Here is a 14,204-nt window from a genome sequence, read left to right on the forward strand (position 1 = left end):
CCCAATAGGGATTCTCCCGGTCAGTCCTCCATCCGTGTCCAATATTATCTGTGCCCAATTTTCTGTATGTAATGCTTGGACAAGGGCCAGCAGGTCATCCTGTAGTTCATACCCTGTTAGTGTTGACCACAGCTGATCCCTGTCCACAAGATCAAAGGCTGCACGGAAGTCAACGAAACAGCAGAATAGATTACTCCTCTGATCAATTGACACACTGATGCCTTTTGGGGCTGTTTTTATGCTGTGCACCTGATTACCACCTGCTTTCACTTAGTGTTAAATACCGATTCTTAATTACGGATTTTGGACAAATTCGGTATTACCGATTTTTGGTACATCGCATTACCGAATTTTTACTGATTCCTTATTTCCGATTCGGTATTTTTTTTCCGATTCGGTATTTGTTTTCCGATTCGGCATTTTTTATTCTCCGAATCGGTAAATAAGGAATCGTTAACTGTTTTTCCTTTTTTTTTACTGATTCCTTATTACCGAGGCCAATCGGTAATACCTACATCGCACATGGCTAAATACCAGTCGATAACGGTGAAATTTACCAAATTTCACCGCTACCGACCGGTATTTAGCCACCTACATCTAGCCCTTAATCTCCCTGTGCCTTAAAAAAATGAATGTGTCCTTGTGTAACGTAACTGGTGCTCATGTAAAGCGTTCTGATACCAGATACCTTCAGGGCAAGTTTGCGCTATATAAAATTCCGGGAAAAAAAAACAAAGAACAAAAGATCAATCACTAATGGCTTGCATAACACCTTCTACCAAACAAACCCCCTCCTCATAAAGAGCACTCTAGCATCCAACCAAAGGATCTTCAGGACTTTCGATTCATTAAATCATGAGTGTGGAAGAATCTCCAGGAATTTCTTCCTCTTGAATCATAATCATTGGAAGTGACTGTATTGCATCCAGGTGGTCCAAGGTTCCTTAATGTGGAGTTACAACCCAGGACCTTCCTATTTGCACTGAAAACAATTTATAAACAGAATGCAGTCATCAATCCCTCAAAATTCATAAAATGTAACTTTTCAACTCTTAAATTCATGTAATCTTTATTTCTGTCAATTACAACCATAAAAGACACATTACAATACAACCATTTTTTTTTCAATTACGATTAATCCAAGAGTTGGGGTACTAAGAAGGAAAGTGACAAAAATTGATATACAATGTATATAATCGGCTTCAATACGCCATAAAACTAATATCTTAAATATACATTAAAAAACATTTAAAAGCTAGGCATTTTTCATTGTAAAATGTATACACCATATAAAAGCAAAAAATCACAAAAGGAGATGAGACAATGATCACGGGGAATTTAGCCCAATTGAAAAGTGCTAGTGCAATATCTCTTCAACTTAGTATTCAGATTTAAAGCGAGTACGTTGTTTAACTCTAGAGCTTTAACCCAGCTTTCTTTCTTATCACGGATACATTAAATAGAAACCTACTTACACAAAAGACAATTATTTGTGAGGTATGAGTTTCTAAAATGCTTTCGGCGTCACTACAGCTTCTGACACCCAAATACCTACAGAGAGACCTAATCCAGCGTTTCCTGGCAGAGTTATATGCTGTACAGAAAAAGAGCATGTGAACATCATTCATTTTCCTTAACTTCTTCTGTACATACGGAACACAAATCACTTTTCTTGTCCACCTTATTTCTGCCCCATCTAGATACATTTACACTGGTTTGTAAAATCCCATTTCTAAACTGCAGCAATAGGGATTTAGCTAACGGGGGTTCTATCTCGTCCAGAAAAGACTCTAGACTAGGAACGTCTTTAAAAGCTAAGAACTTCAAGGTTAGGGACCCAACAGATGAGCTATGCAACATGTTGTTTGCCATATAGGTCCAGTATGTTGACTTTAAGTGTTGCTTGCACAGTGCTGTCAACTGTAGAGGATCCTCCCAATATTGGGGTCGGGCTAACTTTTTCATCCATAATGTAACATATTTTAACCAGGTAATATCCTTGCTTCGATCTGTCTTTATGATTTCCTCTAAACCTTCACTATAATGAAGCAGCTCTGGAGTCGACCAAATCCTAATCCAAAATAGTAATGACCTCAACACAGCATGATGATCTGTACGTTTTAAATTGAGATCCATGCATACTGGGATTAAGGGCGTCCTAATTGGAAGTTTTAGTAATTTCCTATAAAATTTGTTTTCTTCCCGTTCAAAGTTATTCTTACATTATGGCCCCCAAATCTCTGCCCCATAAAGTGCTGCTGATTGTGCTTTAATTTTGTATACTTCCAATGCAGGGGAAACAGCCTTGGATGAACTGGCCTCATGCTTTTTTAGTATAGGTAAAGAATTTTGGAGCAGCATTATCCTACTCTTTTCTAGTTGCCCCTGACAAGACAGTTTACTATCCAGGGTAATTCTAAATAGTTAAAGCTTTCCACATATTCCAACTTTTGATTATTTAGAACAAGGTTCTTTTTAAATGATTTATGTGGGTTTATAGATATGTATCTGGTTTTACTTGAGTTGATTTCAAGACCCTTCGATGTGCAATAAGTATTAAAAGAATCCACTAGGCATTGCAGTTCCTTGGGGGTTTGCGAAATTAAAATTGTATCATCAGCAAATAATAATGCTGAGATAGCTTCGCCCCCAAGTTAAGGGAATCATGTTTACAGCTTGCTAGATATTTGGGGATGTCATTTACATACAGTGAGAAGAGGGTTGGTGCCAACACGCACCCCTGTCTTACACCTCTTCTCACTGGTATTGCTTTAGATAATTCACCCCTCCGTCCCCATCTTACTTTTGCAACTTTTCCTGCATGTAGCCTAATCAATTTCACAAGTAGTTCTTCTGGCACCCCAATATTTTTTAACGTGTCCCACAATTGGGCACGTGGGGCCAGATCGAAGGCTGCCCTTAGATCTACCAAGGCGATGTATAAACTCCCCTTCCTTAAAGTAATGTATTTCCAATAAATACATGTAAATCTAAACACTTGATCAATGGTACTTGTTGTAGTTCTGAATACCACTTGATACTTGGATAAAATATCTGCCTCGTCCATCCATTCTAATAATCTATTTAAAATATGCCTAGCAAAGACTTTCTGTAAAATGTCAATTAAACTTATTGGGCGATAGTTAGCCGTATCATGGCGTTTGCCCTTTTAAAAAATTGTCACAATCTCTGCCCTTTTCCACGTATCAGGAATTGGTGTCCCTGCAACTATCGAATTACATAAAAAGTTTACGTAGGGGCCACAAACTTCCAAATCGTGCTTCAATAAGTCTCCTGGGATTTTATCAGGACCGGGTGCATTCTCTGATTTATTTGCCAATATCACTTTTTTGGTCTCTTCTATGCCAAAGTGCATATCCACAATCGTTGCTTCTATTTCCAGTTCTTTTCCTATTGCACAAGTTTCCCCGGTGTTGTCAAGGTACAGGCGAGTAAAGTGATCCACCCAGGTTATCTCATCTAGATAAAGGTCTTTAGCACTTCTTCCAGTTCTATTTCCCTTCGCAATTAAGCTCCAAAAGGCGGCCTGGTCTTTGGACTTTGAAGCAACAATTAATTCAGTCCAGATGCCATCGTCCCAGGCTTTTTTTGCATCTCAAAGTATCCTCTTATAGTTTTGCCTTCTCGCCCTAATTTCTAGTATGTTCTTGCTTTCATAGCCTGGATTAGAGCAGTCTTCGCTGATCTACAATCTTTACTGTACCAGGGATTTTCTATCTCTCTTTGTTTATTACTTCCTCCATCTTTCTCTTTGTACATACTACTTAAGATTGGAATCAGTGCATCTATCAAATTATTGTGCATATATAGTACACTACCTTCTCCTACTGTTAGATCTTGAAAAGGTGTGACAATATCAGCAAAGTGTTGTAAATATTTATCATCACTACATCTTTAGCTAAGATATAAGGCCGTTTCAGAGCTCATCTATTATTACTTGTTAGAAGCTCACAGGTTGCTAAATCACTCCCTTCAGTCCCAACTGTGGTGGACTTGAAGGGCTGCGATTCTAATGTCAATTGTAAGGGATAATGGTCACTCTCCAATCTGGGTATAATTTTAAAATCGGTGGTATGGTGCCATAGATTTGTTGAGACCAAAATATAATCCATCTGGCTACGTGAGCTATCTCTGCAGAATGTGAATGCTCCAGGTCTATCTGAGGGTAGGCGCCCGTTACATGCCCGCAAGTCATGTCCTACACTAAGCTTTAGAATTTGTGCCGCTGCAACTGTGCGCTTTACCTCCTTGCTCCTATCTATGCTTGGGATAGTATTAGCCCTATCTTGTTCTACAAAGAGATCATTCAAACCCATCATCGGTATATATTTGCAATTGAAATCGCCGCCAACAATTACACAGGACGCAGTCCCTACTGTATCTAGGAAGGAGTCAAGTTGCTCTATTACCAGTGATTCTTTGTTAAGTGTGCTTGACCTATTATAGATATTAATTAAATATAGGTCCTTGTTATCTCGTGTGATATTTTTTATTCCCTGCAGGTCCTGGGACTGAATGTAAAATGGGGTTATATCAATTTACAGGGTAATCCCTATCCAAATGACCAAACCCCCAGATGGTCTCCCTCTGACAGACGGACCAGCGTTCACGCTAAAGGTTTTATATCCTAGTCTGTTGGGGATTTCCAGTGACCAGGTCTCCTGTAGGAGAATTATATCACTCTGGTTCACATAATCGCTCCATAACCTATCCACTAAGGGCCCGATGGAGGTAAATGGCATTTACCGATTCGTAAATACCGATTTTTACCGATTCGGTATTTACAAATCGGTAAATGCTATGTAGGTATTTTTAACGATTTTATTACCAAATCTGTAACATTCGCTAATTACCAAATTGGTATTTACCGATTCGGTAATTGCCATGGATTCCTATGGGCCTTGAGGCCCATAGGGACCAATGTCAATTACCGAATTGGTAAATACCGATTCGGTAAAATTACCGAATTTACAAGGGGGACAGGGTGTCACTTTGACACCCTGTTGCACCCCTGATTCAGGCTTGTGTGCCATGTGACACACATACATGCCATCAGGGCATGTATGTGTGCCACATGGCACAGGTGCACATGCACAGATGTTCATGTACACTGGAATTCGCTATTTACCATGCAATAGTATTACATGGTAAATAACACATTCTTAGGGTCCTGTGGCACTGTTTCCAGTGCCACCTACATATAGATTTACCGAATTGGTAAATTTACTGATTCGGTATTTTACAGAATCGGTAAATTTACTGAATCAGTAAATTTACAGATTCTGTAAAATATAGGCCCCCACATCTCAATCACCAAATACCTGTCGGTAACGGCTGATTTGACCGGTATTTGGTGACCTACATCTGGCCCTAAGTTCTTAGTAAGGCCTGCAATATTCCAAGAGGTAAGCTTTACTTCCAGGGTCCTACTTTTCCCCCTGGTTTCATGCTCCTCTTGAATATCCAGGTTTGTTGGTGCAATTTCGGCTCCATGAATCCTATTTGTAGGTCCGACCTTAGTGTTTGTAGAGACAAGTCGACCTTTGGTCCTACCCCACTGTCTGGTTCGTTTATCACCAATGCCTTCGATGTTGTCTCTACTTTTTGGATGTAATGTAATACCTTACATTGATTTACACTGGGTACTACAGGATCTCTTGAGCTACTTAGTCAGTCCAAATCGTCCAATGTGGAAAGCCCAGCAAATCTATTAGTTAATGGTTAATGAGGGGTCAGACCTCCACCGTTACTTCCAGCAGCTGATTTGTAGAAGTATCCCAGTGCAGGGGTACTGATACACGTGCTCTGGTAGGGAATGTCTTCCTGGAATTCTAATATTCTCCTGGCTAGCTGCGGGCGTCTACAATTTATCACCAATAATTAGTGTTTTTTAAAATAATAGTGTTTTTTTGGTGACTCCCCCACCCACCCGACTCAACGAACCATCAAAATGTCACCAATATTTACTGGGTGTAAGCGTTTAAATTAAGTGAGCCAATCCACTGTTTTATTCCGTAGATTGGCCCAAGTTTCTTTTTGTTCTCTTCCTATGGTCGGAACTCCAGTATGCACAATCACATATGGACAAGATGTCGGTGGAAGCTGTAAAGCATCCTTATTTGGCTTTAAATCAGTGCCTTTAGGGCTATATGTTACTGTCCTATCGGGGTATGTGCTTGGATTATCGGGGGCTATTTGTGTTTGCGATCTTCTGGCAGAAATACCCGGAGTATCATAGATACCCTGATGCCCCACCCTCAGTTATCTCTGTGCTTTCCCTAATGGCATTATCGAGCAGTGTGATGGTGTCCCCCCTTAGGTCTAATTAGGGATGTACATTTTCAAAAAAGCATCCAAGGTTCCAACCACCCCCCCCCCCCCCCGGCCCATTTTTCCGTTTAGCTGCCATAGGGATCACTTGCAGTAGATATAACTATAGAAGTCTCTAACCAGGTCCTTTCCAGTCTCAGTACTTCGAATATTCGAGCAGATGAAAGAGGGGTGACACAGCTCATCCTCCTCCTGCCTACGACGGCCTTAGACGGTCCCGCCCTTGTCCCTGGCTTCTCCCGGCACGTCCCGCGTACGTCCCGCGTTGCTTGGGGGAAGGCGGCGCTTTAAGCGCGATGGCAGCGCCTCCCCCAGCAGAAGCAGCTGTAGACAATTATGCACTCCACCAGAGGCAAGGGCAGTGTGATGTACCCTGGGACCACGAGTCCCTCCAGGGCGTCAGGCAAAAAAGGGCAGGCGAGTTCTCCCCTCGTGTCACAGGAGTCAATCCACACAGGTCGCAGGACACAAGGTAAGGCTGAAAGGGCCCCGCGCTGCGTGTGGGAAGGCGGCGCTTTAAGCGCGAAGGCAGCGCCTCCCCCAGCAGCAGCAGCTGTAGACAATTAGGCACTCCACCAGAGGCAAGGGCTGTGCGATGTACCCTGGGACCACGAGTCCCACCAGGGCGTCAGACAAGAAAGGGGAGGCGAGTTCGCCCCTCGTGTCACAGGAGTCAATCCACACAGGTCGCAGGACACAAGGTAAGGCTGAAAGGGCCTGCAGATTACGGAGTAGATTATGAATTATCTGCAAATGTGGCAAATTCATAATTATGCAGGAAAACATTGCAGCCACAAAATCACGTAATTCCAGTGGCCCTGGTTTTATACCATTCACTGTTATAGTTAGACGCAGGACTTTTACAGCAGATTACTACAATATTTCTTATTGCCCTTAGATACCTTCTACACAATGCAGACATCAGTCTCCAGCACAAGTGATGAGTCAGAGTAATGGAGTCCATTGTTTCTGTTTTCTCTCATTTAATTCCTTGTCTCTTCCACTGGCCCTCATATGCTTGTGCATGTTGTCATTAGCTGAGGCAGTGAGAGGCGATGCATGTATCGCTCATGTTGGATCGAGGGTATAAAGTCAGTATTTTCTAACAACTTCTCGGGACTCTGCATGTCATAAGGACTCTGGCATACCCCCACCTCTTTTCAGTCAATAGCTTCATGGGCCCACAAAAAATTACATGATCCTTCATTGCTTTCTCTCAATCACTTCAGAGGAAGAGTAGGTCAAGTCATGTGTTCCCCCAGTTTATGACCATTTTTTCTTCCGGGGTTCCGGGGTATCAAAGATTAAATGAGCCATCATTTGCCCCCCCCCCCACCCCCTTTAATGGCTTCTGGGGTACAATGGGTCGAATCCTTGTAAATATAAAAAAATCTATACAAGTAAGGAACATTTATGAAGAAAGGGCAATCGATCTCAAATCTGATGAACCAGGTTCGAGTCTTGGCAATGACGCTCATCATCCTGTTATTTTGAGTAAATCACTTAATCTCCCTGTGCCTTACAAAAATGAATGTGTCCTTGTGTAACGTAAGTCAAGTCAAGTCAAAGAATTTATATAGCGCACTACGTACCCAGAGGGTCTCAAGGCGCTTAGGGAGGGGAGGAGGATTACTGGTCAAATATCCACGTTTTAAGTTGCTTTCTGAATGCTAGGTGGTTCTGGGTAAGGCGAAGGTAAGTGGGGAGTGAGTTCCATGTTTTAGCAGCCAGGTATGAGAAGGATCTACCTCCCATTGTGGTCTTGTTGATGCGCGGTACAGTGGCGAGGGCTTGGCTGGAAGAACGTAGTTGGCGGGGGGGTGTAGAAGGACAGTCGTGAGTTGAGGCATTCTGGTCCGATGTCGTAGAGTGATTTGTGTGCGTGGGTTAGCAGTCGGAAAGTGATCCTCTTATTGACGGGTAGCCAATGGAGGTCTTTCAGGTGACCAGAGATGTGTTCGTTGCGCGGGATGTCTAATATGATCCTGGCTGAGGCGTTTTGGATTCGTTGGAGTTTCTTCTGGAGTTTAGCGGTAGTGCCTGCGTAGAGGGTGTTTCCGTAGTCCAGTCGGCTCGTGACCAGAGCATGGGCTACTGTTTTTCTGGTTTCGGTGGGGATCCAGCGAAATGTTTTTTTGAGCATGCGAAGGATGTTGAAGCAGGATGAGGATACGGCGCTGACTTGTCTGTTCATTGAGAGTGAAGAATCCAGGATAATGCCTAGGTTCCGTGCGTGGTCTGTCGGGATGGGTGCTTTTCCAAGGGCTTCCGGCCACCAAGAGTCGTCCCATGCAGAGGGGGAAGTACCTAAGATGAGGACTTCTGTTTTATCTGAGTTCAGTTTCAGACGACTGTGTTTCATCCATTCGGCCACTTCTTTCATTCCTTCGTGTAGGTTAGTTTTGGCGGTGCTGGGGTCATTGGTGAGAGAAAGGATCAGTTGAGTGTCATCCGCGTAAGAGATGATGTTGAGGTTGTGTTGGCGGGCGATGGTCGCGAGGGGGCTCATGTATACGTTGAAGAGGGTGGGACTGAGTGAGGATCCTTGTGGTACGCCACAGATGACTTCAGTGGCCTCGGACTTGAATGGTGGAAGGCGGACTCTCTGGGTTCTTCCGGTGAGGAACGAGGTGATCCATTCAAGTGCTTTTCCTTGTATTCCGATATTTCTGAGGCGTTGTAAAAGGGTGCTGTGGCAGACTGTGTCGAAGGCTGCAGAGAGGTCGAGGAGGATGAGGGCGACTGTGTCTCCATTGTCCAGTAGTGTTCGAATGTCGTCTGTTGCTGCGATGAGGGCGGTCTCAGTGCTGTGTTTTGCTCGGAAGCCGGACTGTGAGGAGTCGAGGGATTTGTTGGCTTCAAGGAAAGCGGCGAGCTGGTTGTTGACAGCTTTCTCGATTACTTTGGCTGGGAATGGAAGGAGCGAAATGGGGCGGTAATTTTTGAGTTCGGTGGGGTCCGCTGTGGGTTTTTTCAGAAGGGCGGTGAGTTCAGCGTGTTTCCAGCTTTCCGGGAAGGTAGCGGAGTTGAAGGAGCAGTTGATGACGTCTCGGAGGTGCGGTGCTATGACGGAGTCTGCTTTGTTGAAGATGTGGTGAGGACATGGGTCTGTGGGGGATCCTGAGTGGATGGAGTTCATCAGGCGGATGGTGTCCTCAGTGGAGATTGGGTTCCAGTCGTTAAGGGTGTTCAAGGGGGGAGAATGTTCAGCATATGGTTCGGTGGGTTGGTCTCCGGGTTGGTTGTCGAAGCTGTTGTGGATGTCTGCGATTTTGTTGTGGAAGAATGAGGCTAGGGAGTCACAGAGGGCTTGAGAGGGGGTGATGTCGTTGGAGTTGGCCGAGGGATTGGTAAATTCCTTGACGATGTTGAAAAGTTCCTTGCTGTTGTGGGCGTTGTTGTCAAGTCGATCCTTGAATGCTGTTTTCTTGGCCTTTCGGATTAATTGGTGGTGTGTGCGGGTGGCGTTTTTGAAGGCGTCCTTGGTGTTAGTGGTTGGGTCTTTTTTCCAGGCCTTATCGAGGGAGCGGCAGAGTTTGTTGGACTTCTTAAGATCATCGTTGAACCATGACGCCTTCTTGCTGTAAGGTTTGCTTTGACGTTTTTTCAGTGGTGCTAAGGTGTCGGCGGTGTTGGATAACCAAAGGGTGAAGTTGGCGGCGGCTTGGTTTGGGTTAGAAGAGTGGGCTGGGGTGTTTAGAAGGAGCGATGAGGAGATCTGGTCGATGGTGATTTTGTTCCAGTTTCTTTGCAGAGTTGGTTGGAGGTGGTTGGTGGGTTTTGGCTTGTTGTAGGTGAAGTGAACGCAGCTGTGGTCAGTCCAGAGGAGATCCGTAGTGTGGTCGAAGGAGACATGTTTGCTGGAGGTGAAGATGGGGTCGAGTGTGTGGCCTGCGATGTGGGTGGGGGAAGTGACCAGTTGTTTAAGTCCGAGGTTGGCGAGGTTGTCCAAGAGCAGTGGCGGCTGGTGACATTTGAAAGTAGTGGGGCGTAAAAGTTTGAGGTGAGTGCTCGGTGGCGAGTGAGCCTAGTGAGTGAGTCTGACTGCCATAAGGTGGGTTTGTGGGGTCCTTCTCGCCATTTTTGTAATCAAACTGACTATCCCCAGAGCTAAGCTAACCCAGCCTATCAGTATTCAGATGCTGATTAAGCCGATGTGTAATATCTGAAAAAACTCCAGGTGACAATGGTGAACACTGCACAGAGATGGTGCCCTGACTACCGAAGCGCACACGGTAATGGATAGACACACAATGCATGCACATGTGAGGTATTTGGCCACTGTGGGTAACATCAAAAGGAATGGGGGCGATTGACAGCCTGAAAACAGGCAACATATGCAGGGAACAAGCCCCAAGGCATCCTATGTGACCCAAGAACACCACCCAGCATGGATGCAGCAATAATGTAGTACACATGCAAAATTAGTAGCAGATGAAGAGAGCAGTGCCTGAATAAACAAAAAACAGTAATAAAGACATTCATGAACGAAATTAATGAATTTACCAACCATGAAAGAAACACTAAAATGCTAATTTAAAGGGTACGACTCCAGTCCATAGCATCCGAGCACCTCGCAGAACATGTCACTACCAGTGACATCACACAGCTGGGTCCTTACCAAGGCTGCACACGCACACCCCACCTCTTAAAGTTCAATAATCTGCATAAACTAGAATCATTGAGGGAAAACAAACCATGTGACAACACCATGTTAATTTTTAAATAATTCTCTCTGTGGTATTTTAGAACAAGTCCTTGCGTGCAGGTTTGTGTAACTGTGCAGTTTTGTTTACATTCCACTCGCAAAAGAAACGGAACTAATAAGCTCTCTGATTTGTACATTTAACTTCCACACACCTGTGGCACAGTATGACCCCAACTCCCAGTGCACCAAGCATATCAAGGTGTCCTGCAGCACCTTGATCTCCTGGGCCAGAATGGCGAAGAGCACCTGCAGCACGGGAACCATGTTCAGAGCAAATAAAAGACACGAGCGAGCAATGAGTTTACCGCTGCAGTAGTTCTAATTAACTGCGCTGTAAGACTGTGCGGGTGAGAAAGCAATATTAGAGGGGGCGAGAGAGCAAACAAGGGTTGTATCCTGAACAATGCGAGCCTGTGCAAAAACAGTTTTCTGCAGGTGCATTTATGTGATTTATGCTCTAATCACAAACCCTTTTTTATGATCAGCGCTGGTGTGCAGATTACCTTTTCATCAGTTAGTTAACATTTCAAACGGTTCCTAACTGAGAATATACTTAAAAAATAGAAATACCTGTTTTCTGCCATATTCTCAGTAAGGAAACACTATCATGAAAATTGCACTAACGGACAAATTGCTGGGGCAAAAATCATAGGAACTCCGCTGCAAGTGTGGCACGAGAGGAATTCAAACCTAGTGTTGCCCACGCGCACTCTAGTCTCTTCATGGTCTGGCCTCCCAGAGGTGTTTGGTAGTAAGAAGGGAGTGTGACCGGAGACAGCTGCACAGGTATGGGGAAGGAACATCAGCTGTCATGAACGAAGGAATCGGCACAGACAGTTTGAACGTCAGGCCAGCTCCAAGGGCGGCAGAAGTTTAACCACGTACAGTACACATATTTATATACCCTTATTACAGCAATTTTTATAGTGCAAAGTAAACAGCATTACAGCCCAATCCCACCCAACAGGGATTTGAAACGGTAAACAGTACACTTTTGATGTGGTTTTTTTACCTTCTATTTTTACACACGGGCGGCTGCCTGCTTCAGCGTCTCTGAGGCCATTAGGCCAACACTGACAGTGCTGCCTTGCTGCGGGCTTGCTGTGAGGCCAGGCCCGGGCCTGAGCGTGGCATGTAGTCAGAGAGATGACGAGTGACATGGTGGTGGTCAGATTGGGAATGAGGAATAAATACCACCACTCGTCTCAACTGCACCTGCACCATCCACACTTCGATCTTCGTCGTCCTGGAGGCAAATATACGCAGGAGCTGGAAGTAGATTTAAACTCCAGCGCGGCAACAGGAGTAGGGGTCCATCACTGCAAGGCATCATATTAAAGCCCTGCAGTGATTGGTCACGAACATTGGAGCCTCAAAAGATCTCTCCTATCCTCGCGTTGCCTTCTGTTCACCAGAGATCGGGCAGTCAGCCTCCAACCCACGCACGGCAGCACCATCATCCTCGTTAACTCAGCCAATCCTGGCGCAGCATAACATCGCCACTGCGCCAGGATTGGCTAAAGTGCAGGGCTAAAACTGCCCATAATGAGACCCGGCTCCCCCGGGTCTCTGTCTGTGTGACAGCTAAGGGAGGAGGAGGAGGGAAGGGGCTATTGCCTGTGTGCGCATGCGTGGGCAAGTCATAATAATGACGTGTCCTAAATGCGCACACTGCTGCCTGCCACAGACGCTGATATTCACAGTGAGTCACACGCTGCACTGCCGCAGGCCCGCCCCCCACGATCGCGATGATGTCACGTTGTGACTCCGGCCTCAATTATGACTGCACTGTCGTTTATTCTGTGCGCGCTCATAATTGTACTTTATACTTTTTACTTTTTGCGCAGTGTGCTGTGTGCAGTGTGTCAGACCAGTGACAGCAGTGACGGTCGTCCATGGCTAGTGGGGCTACGCCCCAACGCCCCCAATGGACGAACCGCCACTGTCCAAGAGGGTGGTGGTGTTGCGGTCGTTGATCTTTTCAAGGTGAAAGTTGAGGTCTCCCAGAAGGATGTAGTCTTTGGAGGGGAGCGCGTGTGGAGTGATGAAGTCCGTGATGTCTTCACTGAATTTTGCGCGGGGTCCTGGTGGTCTGTAGAGGAGGGTGCCTCTGAGTGTGGTCTTGGGGTCGATGTGGATCTGGAAGTGAAGGCTATCGGAGTTGGCGAGGTTGGCGTCAGAGCTGGTTGAGATGCGGATTGATTTCTTATGGACGATAGCGATTCCTCCTCCTGTGTGGCCGGTACGGTCCTTGCGTGTGATCTTATAATCTTCAGGGATGGCAATGGTGATGTCTGGGGCGGAGGAAGCGTTCATGTTTCTGTTAGGAAGGCGACGTCTGGAGAGATGGTGTCTAGTAGATTCCATAGGTCAATGGCGTGCCTGTGGACCGATCGGGTGTTGAGAAGGATGCATTGTAGGTGATTGGGGTCGGGAATCTGTGGTGTGGTCGTAGCGGAGATGTTGTCGGTGCCGCTGAATTTGCAGGAGTAGCAAGAGAAAGGTCCATGGGTGTGTCTAGGAGCGGCTTGGACGCAGTTGGGGGCGCGACCGGGGTTAAGGGCTAGGAGGGTGGCGGCATCGTAGGTAATGCGGGAGGGCTGGGCAGCGCGAGGGCCAGGGGGTCTGGCGCTGGGCGCGGTCCAGGCGCGGACGGGCGTAGACGGGCTTACCTTTGGCGCACCTTCGGCGCGGGTTGGGCGCGGTCGCTGCGCGTAAACGCTGCGCGCGGGAACAACTGTCATATATGGAGAGTGGAGGGGGAGGGGCGAGGGCGTCTCAGCTGGGAGGCGGGGCGGGCACACGAGGACGACAACAACAAACAAAATGGAGGCGGAGGGGGGAGCAGAGCGGAGCGCTGGAGGCAAACGCGCAAATAACGTTGTAACCAGCCCAATCAAAGAAAACACAGCGCTAATTAATCAAAGTGGTAACTGATCATACAGCAGGCGAGATGAAATGCAGCTTTCTAGTCAATGCACGTTGTAAGCAGCACAATCAATGAAAACACAGCGCTAATTAATCAAAGCGGAAACTGAGCACACAGCAGGCGAGATGAAATGCAGCTTTCTAGGCAAAGCAGCGCTACGATACCAGGTGTCTGCAGGGACACTGGGAGCGACCACTCGGCTCGTGAGAGAGTGCT

This window comes from Lissotriton vulgaris, chromosome 9, assembly GCF_964263255.1.
Source record: "Lissotriton vulgaris chromosome 9, aLisVul1.2, whole genome shotgun sequence".
Lineage (NCBI taxonomy): Eukaryota > Metazoa > Chordata > Amphibia > Caudata > Salamandridae > Lissotriton > Lissotriton vulgaris.